Source organism: Triticum aestivum, chromosome 4A (genome assembly GCF_018294505.1).
Source record: "Triticum aestivum cultivar Chinese Spring chromosome 4A, IWGSC CS RefSeq v2.1, whole genome shotgun sequence".
NCBI lineage: Eukaryota > Viridiplantae > Streptophyta > Magnoliopsida > Poales > Poaceae > Triticum > Triticum aestivum.
In genome coordinates, this window is record NC_057803.1 from 60,192,771 (window position 1) to 60,204,697 (window position 11,927).

Sequence of the window (11,927 nt, forward strand, 5' to 3'; positions counted from 1 at the left end):
ATGAGTGTCATCCCCTATGCCTCAGCCATAGGCTCTATTATGTATGCCATGCTATGTACCAGACCTGATGTGAACCTTGCCATAAGTTTGGTCGGGAGGTACCAAAGTGATCCTGGTATGGAACACTGGACAACGGTCAAGAATATCCTGAAGTACCTGAAAAGGACTAAGGATATGTTTCTCGTTTATGGAGGTGACAAAGATATCATCGTAAAGGGTTACATGGATGATAGCTTCGACACAGATCTGGATGACTCCAAGTCACAAACCGGACACGTCTACATTTTGAATGGTGGGGCAGTTAGCTGGTGCAGTTGCAAGCAAAGCGTCATGGCAGGATCTACATGTGAAGTTGTGTACATAGCTGCCTCAGAGGCAGCACAGGAAGCGGTCTGGATGAAGGAGTTCATCACCGACTTTGGAGTCATTCCCAATGCGTCGGGCCTGATGACTCTCTTCTGTGACAACACTGGAGCTATTGCCCTTGCCAAGGAGCCCAGGTTTCACAAGAAGACTAGGCATATCAACCGTCGCTTCAACTCCATTCGTGAATATATTCAAGATGGAGACATAGATATTTGTAAAGTGCATACGGATCTGAATGTCGCAGATCCGTTGACTAAACCTCTTCCATGAGCAAAACATGATCAACACCAGAACTCTATGGGTGTTCGATTCATCACAATGTAACTAGATTATTGACTCTAGTGCAAGTGGGAGACTGCTGGAAATATGCCCTAGAGGCAATAATAAAATGGTTATTATTATATTTCCTTGTTCATGATAATGTTCGTGCTATAATTGCATTAACCGGAAACCATAATACATGCGTGAATACATAGATCACAACATGCCCCTAGTGAGCCTCTAGTTGACTAGCTCGTTGATCAATAGATGGTTGTGGTTTCCTAACCATGGACATTGGATGTCGTTGATAACGGGATCACATCATTAGGAGAATGATGTGATGGAGAAGACCCAATCCTAATCATAGCACAAGATCGTGTAGTTCATTTGCTAGGGCTTTTCTAATGTTAAGTATCGTTTCCTTAGACCATGAGATTGTGCAACTCCCAGATACCATAGGAGTGCTTTGGGTGTATCAAACATCAGAACATAACTGGGTGACTATAAAGGTGCACTACAGGTATCTCCAAAAGTGTCTGTTGGGTTGGCACGAATCGAGACTGGGATTTGTCACTCTGTATGACGAAGAGGTATCTCTGGGCCCACTTGGTAATGCATCATCATAACAAGCTCAATGTAACTAAGGAATTGATCACAAGATCATGCGTTACAGAACGAGTAAAGAGACTTGCCGGTAACGAGATTGAATGAGGCATGGGGATACCGACGATCGAATCTCGGGCAAGTAACATACCGATGGACAAAGGGAATTGTATACGGGATTGATTGAATCCCCTACATCGTGGTTCATCCGATGAGATCATTGTGGAACATGTGGGAACCAACATGGGTATCCAGATCCCACTGTTGGTTATTGGCCGGAGAGATGTCTCGGTCATGTCTACATGGTTCCCGAACCCATAGGGTCTACACACTTAAGGTTCGGTGACGCTAGAGTTGTTATGGGAAATTGTATGTGGTTATTGAAGGTTGTTTGGAGTCCCGGATGAGATCCCATATGTCACGAGGAGTTCCAGAATGGTCCGAAGGTGAAGATTTATATATGGGAAGTCCAATTTCAGTCACCAGAATAGTTTCGGGGGTTATCGGTATTGTACCGGGACCATCGGAAGGTGTCCGGGGGTCCACCGGGTGGGGCCACCTGCCCCAGGCGACTTAATAGGCTGAATATGGGAGGGAACCAGCCCCTGGTGGGCTGGTGCCCCCAAGGGCCCAAGGCGCCTAGGGTTGGAAACCCTAGGGGGAGGGCACGACTCCCACCTTGCTTGGGGGACAAGTCTCCCCCCTTGGCCGCCACCACCCTCTAGATGCATCTAGGGGGCCCGGCCCCCTTTCCCCTTCACCCTATAAATAGAGGGGGGTGGGAGGGCAGCCGCACCCCTTCCCTGGCGTAGCCCCTCCCTCCTCCAACACCTCCTCTTTCGTAGTGCTTAGTGAAGCTCTGCCGGAGAAGCACGAGCTCCATCACCACCACGCCGTCGTGCTGCCGGAGTTCTCCCTCAACTTCTCTTCTCCCCTTGCTGGATCAAGAAGGAGGAGACGCCCTCGGGCTATACGTGTGTTGAACACGGAGGCGCTGTCCGTTCGGCGCTTGATCGGATCTTCCGCGATTTGAATCGCCCCGAGTATGACTCCATCAACCGCCTTCTTGTAACGCTTCCACTTAGCGATGTTCAAGGGTATGGAGATGCACTCCCTCTCTCTCATTGCTAGCATCTCCTAGATTGAACTTGGTGACACATAGGATTTTTGAAATTATTACTACGTTCCCCAACAGTGGCATCATGAGCTAGGTCTATGCGTAGATTCTATGCACGAGTAGAACACAAAGTAGTTGTGGGTGATGATTTGTTCAATTTGCTTACCGTTACTAGTCTTATCTTGATTCGACGGCATTGTGGGATGAAGCGGCCCGGACCGACTCTACACGTACGCTTATGTGAGATTGGTTCCACCGACTGACATGCACTTGATGCATAAGGTGGCTAGCGGGTGTCTATCTCTCCCACTTGAGTCAGATCGGATTCGATGAAGAGGGTCCTTATGAAGGGTAAATAGCAATTGGCATATCACCGTTGTGCCTTTTGCGTAGGTTAGAAACGTTCTTGCTAGAAACCCTTAGCAACCACGTAAAACATGCAACGACAATTAGAGGACGTCTAACTTGTTTTTGCAGGGTATGTTATGTGATGTGATATGGCCAAAAGGATGTGATGAATGATATATATGATGTATGAGATTGATCATGTTCTTGTAATAGGAATCATGACTTGCATGTCGATGAGTATGACAACTGGAAGGAGCCATAGGAGTTGTGTTAATTTATTGTATGACCTACGTGTCAATGAAAATGCCATGTAATTAGTTTACTTTATTGCTAACCGTTAGCCATAGTAGTAGAAGTAATAGTTGGTGAGACAACTTCATGAACACATGATGATGGAGATCATGGTGTCATGCCGGTGACGAAGGTGATCATGCCACGCCTCGAAGATGGAGATCAAAGGTGCAAGATGATATTGGCCATATCATGTCACTTTATGATTTGCGTGTGATGTTTGTCATGTTTACATCTTATTTGCTTAGAACGACGGTAGCATAAATAAGATGATCCCTCACTAAAATTTCAAGAAAAGTGTTCCCTCTAACTATGCACCATTGCGAAGGTTCGTTGTTTCGAAGCACCATGTGATGATTGGTTGTGATAGATTCTAACGTTCGCATACAACGGGTGTAAGCCAGATTTACACATGCGAAACACTTAGGTTGACTTGACGAGCCTAGCATGTATAGACATGGCCTCGGAACATGAGAGACCGAAAGGTCGAACATGAGTCGTATAGTAGATACGATCAACATGGAGATGTTCAATGTTGATGACTAGTCCGTCTCACGTGATGATCGGACACGGCCTAGTCGATTCGGATCATGTATCACTTAGATGACTAGAGGGATGTCTATCTGAGTGGGAGTTCATTAAATAATTTGATTAGATGAACTTAATTATCATGAACTTAGTCTAAAATATCTTTACAATATGTCTTGTAGATCAGATGTCCCACACTAATGTTGCCCTCAACTTCAACGCGTTCCTAGAGAAAACCAAGCTGAAAGACGATGGTAGAAACTATACAGATTGGGTCTGTAACTTGAGGATCATCCTCATAGCTGCCAGGAAAGCATATGTCCTTGAAGCACCGCTAGGTGACGCACCCATTTTCCCAGCAACTCAAGAAGTTATGAACGTCCGGCAATCGGGAACGTAGGGGTAAGCATAGGAGCCAGGCAACCCATCTTGGCCAAAATCTTAAGTCGAATTGATGCATATTTATGGCTTTATAACGATAATTATGGAAGGCAGCGCTTGTATACTGAATATGAACACTGATGATATATGTTTATTTTGACTCCGTTGCGTCTGTTTATCAGTTGAAAGTGGCCCATCGTCGGCTTCTACCCCCTTTGTAGATACTATGCAGGGTGTTTCTGCATTAACAAGACAACCCTTAGCCGACGTCTCGGTGCCCGGAGGCAGTTGTGTTAGCGGGCTTTATAACTTTCACTTAGTCATAGGAGCTTTAAACTGGGGAAGCTAGCTACGAGCCCCCGGTTAGTGTTCGGCACCGACCGAAGTCTCGCCATTAACACTTCGGCCAATCTTATGAAAGGACCATCGTTTAATACAGGGTAATCGGTATCGATCTATAGTTTGACACTGTCATCGAATCCCTGACCAACTTACGCCCATTGTGACAGTCATTTTTCGGCTTTCTCCACTGAGGTGCTTAACCATTCGATCTGGAAGCACAATCGCAGTGGTTCTCCCTTTGCACACCTAGCCGAACAAAGTGAACGTAGGAGGCAAGCACAGGAGCCGGGCAACCCAACTATTGACCGAAGACATAATTCAAAACCGATGCATACATAGCAATATCCGAGAGTGTTTTTGCTGAATCTCTAAAGGTGTCCGGCGTTGCACTACGAGACTTATGCTGGAAACACACAAATAGTTTAAAAGTGCCATAGGGTTGGAAAAACCAAAAACTTTAGTAAAAACTTTACGCCCAAACTAAATCAAGTCATTTGGTGCCAATCCGAAAATTGGTCTTATTTCTGTGCTTCTGTCGTGCATTAATATGACACATCCGATCTCAAGACTTCAAGCGGGTCAGCCTACGGCTGCAACCTCCTATCCCGAAGGCTGAGTACTGCTCGTTAGGCCAGTTTAGCAGACTAAACTCGAGCGGCATTAGAGAGAAAACAGGCTATCCGGCTATTGACCACACACTCGAGTCGAGAAAGGAGTGGTAGAAAAAGACTTTGCAACGACTAGGAAGAAAATAATAATTATAGAACGGCTCGTACAAATTTAAGAGCCCCCAATTAACTTGGGTAAAGGAAGTGTTTTTAACAAATAATGTTTTTAACAAACCAAGTTTTTTGTTTAACATAAATATAAATTTGGTTGAACCGAACAAGAATTAAAAAAACTAAGCATGGAAGCGACTTAGCTGGTTAATGAGTTCGGTGTCGATGCGCAACCTGAGCTTACGGCGGGATGAGGTCCCAGCCCCCAAGCTGGTCCCAAGGTGGCGGAGCAAAGAGCTCGGCATTATGAAGTGGTGACATAGCACTACCAATGTGGCGAGGTGGAACCCCTAGTCCAACCGAGGCGACGGAGCAGGCCGGCAGTATGATGCCGAAGTCCCCGACGTGGTTTAATGAAGTGATGATAAAGCCACCAGTCCAGCCGAGGTGGCATGGTACGTCGGTACGCCGAGGTGACAACGCTGCCCAACCCGGATCATTTACATGTGCACAGAAAATAGTGCAAGCCGAAGATAATAGTAATAATAATAAATTAAAAAAATCGTTGCATAATTAATAATTTATGCAAAGCGAGTAATAAAAGAAATATGGCCCGTGTGCCCAACACTCGATGAGGTAGAGCTCTCTCAGCGATGTCGAAATCCCCGAGGCAACCGAAAATGTTGGTATGGCAATTCGACCAACAAGGTGATCACGCGAGCTGATTTATGCCGATTGGGACGATGACGTCGGCTTGCCAAAGTGACCGCGTGACGCAGTCGAAGTCGATTACCTACACGTGCAAAATAGTGCAGTCCAAAAAATAATAATATAAATATATAAAAAATCCTCGCATAATTAATTTACGCAAATTAATTTTTAAAGAGATGTGGCCTGGCATCGAAGCCAATGTCGATGAGGGGTGTCGGCATTGCAAAGCCTGAATTCGCAGGGCCGTCCTAGTTCTTGGTGTGGAGTTCGCCGAATTGCGGACGGGAAAATGACCGAACCATCACCCAACCATAGTTAATGTGGCCAACATTTGACAGTCCTGTGTACAGAGGGTGGAACAAACCAGAGTAATATTCCTTGGAAAAATAAGCCCATGCAAGCAAAAATTTAGTAGGAATAATAGCACCTAGTTTATTTGTTGTAGCAATCCAAAGAGACACACGAGGGCATTCATGGATTTGCATCTAGTAATAGTACTAGTGCCAGCGCTAGTTTGATGTTGTGTGCGCGTGCTCGGCCTGGATGCGGTGAAGCGAAGCCCTCGATCCAGCTAACATGACGAAGCTGGTCGGCTGGTGACACCGAAGTCTCCGGAGTAGATTGATGAAGAGATGGCGAAGCTCCCGGTCCAGCCGAGGTGACAGAGCAGGTCAGTAGGTTCGGCGTGGCAAACATCGGTTTGAAGAAGCTACGGCTTGGCCATGCCGACGCTGGTCATAACTTGTGACGCGGTCAATGCCGGATGGATGAAGTGACCGAGCGGCGATGCCGGCGCACCTGACCCATGCAATCCATGGGGCGATGGTGTTGGTGATGATTTAGCCTTCGTGATGCCGAACCCTTGTTTGGCTTGCCGAGTTGATGATCCGATAAGGTTAGGCTTGGCTCGATGAAGCGGCGATCTGTCTAGCGCAGGTCGGCAGACGTGGAGTAAGGGCTGGTTTGACAGCGGCACGAGGTGAAGATTACCTTCGAAAAGGAGCAAAATTTGTGAGCATGTGTTTAGAAACAAAACACAATACCCTAGAAAGAGATTCTTCCAAAAAGGTTGTCCAATATCTCGTTCATGAAAAAAGATGAACTCAGGTCGGATTCGTATTTGTGCGGAAAACAGATTCGAAAAGTGATGCACTAATCGAAAGGTTCCCGGAGTTTGAACGGTCGGGTCAAGCTGAAATTTTGAGAGGCGGTAGATATGGAAATTCCGCAGAAGATGAACGGTTGGATCTTCCAAATAACCTCCGAGCTAGCCTCTAGAGACCACACACTAAACTCGTCCAAATTCAACAGGCCTCCGGTATATCATAGATCGCCGGAGATTCCTCCATCGGAAGGCGACGAAATTTTACAGGGTCGTTGTATACTCAATTCCGCACAATTCCACCAAAGAGTTCATCAAATTGACTCCCAAAGAGATGGTGGCAGTGAAAACAAGTCTGTTGTACAGAAAAAACTATGCGATCGCACGAGGACAATGTTGAAGATGAGCCCCCATGCTCGTATGAACGACTTTTCCATGGTCTCCATTGAGATTTGAGCTGATGACGATGAAAGTATCCATGTGATCTTGATGATCTGACATGGAGCGCGGTCCTCGGTCCAGCCGAGGTGACCAGCTGAGCCGGCAACAAAGATGCCGACATCGACCATAAAGCTCGGCTCCGATGCGTAGATCGCGCTAGAGACGATCTGAATTCCCATCGCACCATGGCGACTGCCAGTAGGCTCTCAATGAAAGCACCAATGTCGGTTCTATATCTGGCATATCTCATAGTAGGGGTCCTAAGCTAGGCGTCTTGGAGTGATGGTAACATGGACATGAGATTTTACCCAGGTTCGGCCCTCTTGATGGAGGTAAAACCGTACGTCCTGCTTTTGATTGTATTCATATGGGGATAGTACATTGTACATGTATGTACCACAAGATTGTAGTAATGAATATAAGATATTCTATTGACTAGCCTAGCCTCGGTTTATATAACATACCAGAGGCCTGTGGTTTAGAGGAGTCCTTGTCTTGGGCGCCAAGTCTTGTGGAATCCTCCTTGTATGCGGCATGGGCTGCCCGAAGTGGCCCATAAGTGAACCGCCATGGGGGTCCTCGGCCCGATCCAGCTGGTCGGGAGACGACATGGTGAGTACCCCCCTAGTCCAGGACACCGTCACCTGGGCCTCCAGGCTCGCCCTGTTGTCTTGTGCTCACCTCGGGCTCCCTCTTTGGTACTTCTTTGGCCCACTGGATGTCTTCTAGTCCAACAAAAAATCCACAAAAAGTTTCGCTGTGTTTGGACTCCATTTGATATTGATTTCCTGCGATGTAAAAAACATGCAAAAAACAGCAACTCGCACTGGGCACTATGTCAATAGGTTAGTACAGAAAAATGATATAAAATGACTATAAAATGATAGTAAAACATCCAAGAATGATAATATAACAGTATGGAACTTTAAAAAATTATAGATACGTTGGAGACGTATCAGACCTCTTGAGGGAGTCCTGGATTATGGGGTCCTCAGGTGTCCGGGCTGTCTAGCTTGGGTCGGACTGATGGGCCATGAAGATACAAGATAGAAGGACTTCCCCCCTGTCCAGGTGGGACTCTCTGCGTGGATGGCAAGCTTAACGTCCCGATATGTAGTTTCCTTTCTCTATAAACTGACTCTGTACAACCCTAGGCCCCTCTGGTGTTTATATAAACCGGAGGGTTTAGTCCATAGATGCTATCATAAATCATATAGGCTAGACATCTAGGGTTTAGCCATTACGATCTCGAGGTAGATCGACTCTTGTAACCCCTATACTCATCAAAGTCAATCAAGCAGGAAGTAGGGTATTACCTCCATTAAGAGGGCCCAAACCTGGGTAAACATCGTGTCCCCCTTGTCTCTTGTTACCCTCGATCCTCAGACGCATAGTTCGGGACCCCCTACCCAAGATCGGCCAGTTTTGACCCCGACATTGGTGCTTTCATTGAGAGTTCCACTGTGTTGTCGACGGCGGGATCGATGGCTCGCATTATCATTAACGACAACAATACCTCTAAAGAGGCCCTAGCTCCGAGACAGCTCCTCCAGCTCGGTAGTTTCACCATGGATGCCCGTGCGGCCTTTAAGCCAAATGCAGCCCTCGAGATCGCTAAACATCCTCTTCGCGTCGGTCTTGAACACCCTGAAAAGATGGGTCCAGCAAATGTCTCATCCTTAAACGAGCTACTTGATCGCATCGCCGCCCTGGGAGTTGCAACAGACTACGATTAGATTGGGCTTAAACCCGATCAGAGGGAAATTAGGTCCCCACCGATCACACATCTAATAGCGGTCGTGGAGGAACAAGCCGAGAATACTTCTCCCCCTAATTTAAGAGCAAGCTATGTTCGTATTTTCGAGTCCTGCGAGCCAGATACCCATCTTCGGGAAGAGACCTCATGTCCTCCGAACATAGAACCGGGCGTTGAGCCCAAAGGCCGCCAGGACACTCTGGACCCTGGGTCGGTGACCTCACAAATCCTTCAAACTCCGGATGCAATAATGGGTAAGGGGTTAGATTTTAACCCGCCCACCGACCACAAGCAATATTCCTCAAGCAACTTAGGTCCTCCAGACGTATGCGACCTAATGTATGTACGACAGTAACCTGAGGAAACGGTGCACCACTTTTTGGCCAGATTCCTCCTTGTTAAAAACAAGATTGAGGATTGTTGCGACGACGACGCGGTTTCGGTATTTTGCCGCAACTGTACAGACGAGGGAATCCTTAGCACCCTCAACCGCCGCCGCATACCACACTTTGCAGATTTGGCACACATCGTACATAAGTACAACGCAATGGAAAGCACCTGGAAGGCCCAGACAGCTCGATGAGAACTTCCTGCCTTCAAGCAGCCCACTGGACGGACAAAAAGGATGCACACTTACAAGGCACTTGATCATCATCCCATGGACAAAAAGTCAAGCCCTTTACGGGACATAGAACTGTCCTTGACGACCTGCTGGTTACACCCTGTTAGATGCATACGACACCGAATATTGAACCAACACATAACCTTCGGGCATGTTGGATACTCCGGCAGGTGGCTAAGAGCGGTGAGGCCATCCTCACCAACATTACTCCAGAAAGGCACTCTTTGGAGGATGCCGATCTCAACATTTTTACGATCTTTGAGACCTTTTCTTCCAACAACTGGCACAAAAAGGCATTACGCGACCATGCCGAAGTCAACCAGGTAGCCGCAATAAATTCTTGGAACGACATGGCGATAACCTTCACCGCCGATGACGAGCCATGGGCCAGATCAGTCAGAGTACCAGCCACTTTGGTCTTAAACCCAATAGTGGATGGCTTTTGGCTCACCAAAGTGCTCATGGACGGTGGCAGCAGATTGAACCTCATCTACGAAGATACGCTCCAGAAAATGCAAATGGACAAAAGTCACATTGAGCAAAGCGGCACCACTTTCTGAGGCATCATCCCTAGTCGAGAAGCACGAAGCTCGGGGAAGATCAAACTCGACGTCGTATTCCGCACACCAGAGAACTATAGGTCCGAAGAGTTGCTCTTCCATGTGGCACCTTTCAACAGCGGATATCACACCCTGTTAGGGCGAGACACATTCATACACTTTCAAGCCATACCCCATTACGGGTACATGAAGCTCAAAATGCTAGGGACCAATGGAGTTATCACTATCACTAGTGATCCGGATATAGCACTCTGTGCCGAAAACAAAACTGCATCCCTGGCCCTCGAGGCGCTATCCGAGGCCCTTGCGGCCGAGGACCTAACCACTCTACACTCTACAGTGGACAAGGACGATGTAATTCTCGACAAGAGGCCCAAATGCACTTCCTTTAAGCCAACATACGAAATAGTCAAATTTCAAGTACACCCCACGGATCCTAATAAAACAACAGCCATTGGAGCACAGCTGGATCCAACGATCGACGCTGCTTTAAGAGCGTTTCTGCGTGAAAATTGGGACATCTTTGCCTGGCATCCGTCGGATATGCCAGGAATCCCACGCAGACTGGCCGAACACAGCCTCAATATAATAAAAGGGTTTAAACTAGTAAACAAACATTGTGGCGATTCTCCGAACCCAAGCGACAAGCTATGGGGGAGGAGCTAGCCAAACTACTTGAAGCCGGGTTCATCAGAGAGATCAAACACCCGGACTGGCTAGCAAACCTGGTCATGGTGCCAAAGAAGGACAAATACTGGCGCCTTTGTGTCGATTTCAAAGACCTCAACAAGGCCTGCACTAAGGACCCCTTCCCACTGCCCCGCATTGACCAAATCATTGATGCAACTGCAGGACACGATTCACTGTGCTTCCTCGATGCATACTATGGATACCATCAAATTAAGATGAAGGAATCCGATCAGGCTGCAACGGCATTCATTACTCCGTATGGGCCTTTTTGCTTCAACACTATGCCTTTCAGACTCAAAAACGCCGGCGCCACCTACCAACACATGATTCAAACATGCCTGGAAAAACAAATTGGCAAGACAATGGAGGCATATGTAGATCATGTAGTCATCAAAACTAAACACGCCGAATCATTGGTGGACGACTTGCGCCTTACATTCGACAACCTCCGAACATATGACATACGGCTCAATCCAAAAAATGCGTTTTCGGCATCCCGGCCGGAAAGCTGCTCAGGTTCATTGTTTCCAATAGAGGAATCAAAGCAAATCCAGCGAAAATCCGAGCCTTGTCACAATTGGCAATGCCAACAGACCTAAAGCAAGTCCAAAAACTAGCTGGGTGCGTGGCAGCCTTGAGCCGCTTTATCTTCAGATTGGGAGAAAAGGCACTGCCGCTTTATTGCCTGCCCCGACATACCGACCACTTTGAGTGGACGGATGCGGCAACAACCGGGTTGGAAGAAATAAAAACTCTGTTAGCAAACAACCCAATCCTTGCCGCACCAAACGTTGGCAAACCTATACTACTGTACATATCAACAACTCACCTGGTAGTGAGCGATGTGCTCGTCGCCGAACGAGAGGAAGAGGGACACAAATTCCCACTCCAAAAACTAGTATACTATGTATCGGTGGTCCTTACACCATGTAAATCCCGATACCCGCACTATTAAAAGATAGCGTATGCGGTCTTCATGGCATCTCAAAAGCTGCAGCACTACTTTCAAGAGTGCTCGATCATGGTGGCTTCCGAAGTGCCACTCAACGACATCATAAACAATCGAGACACCACCGGGCGCATTGCCAA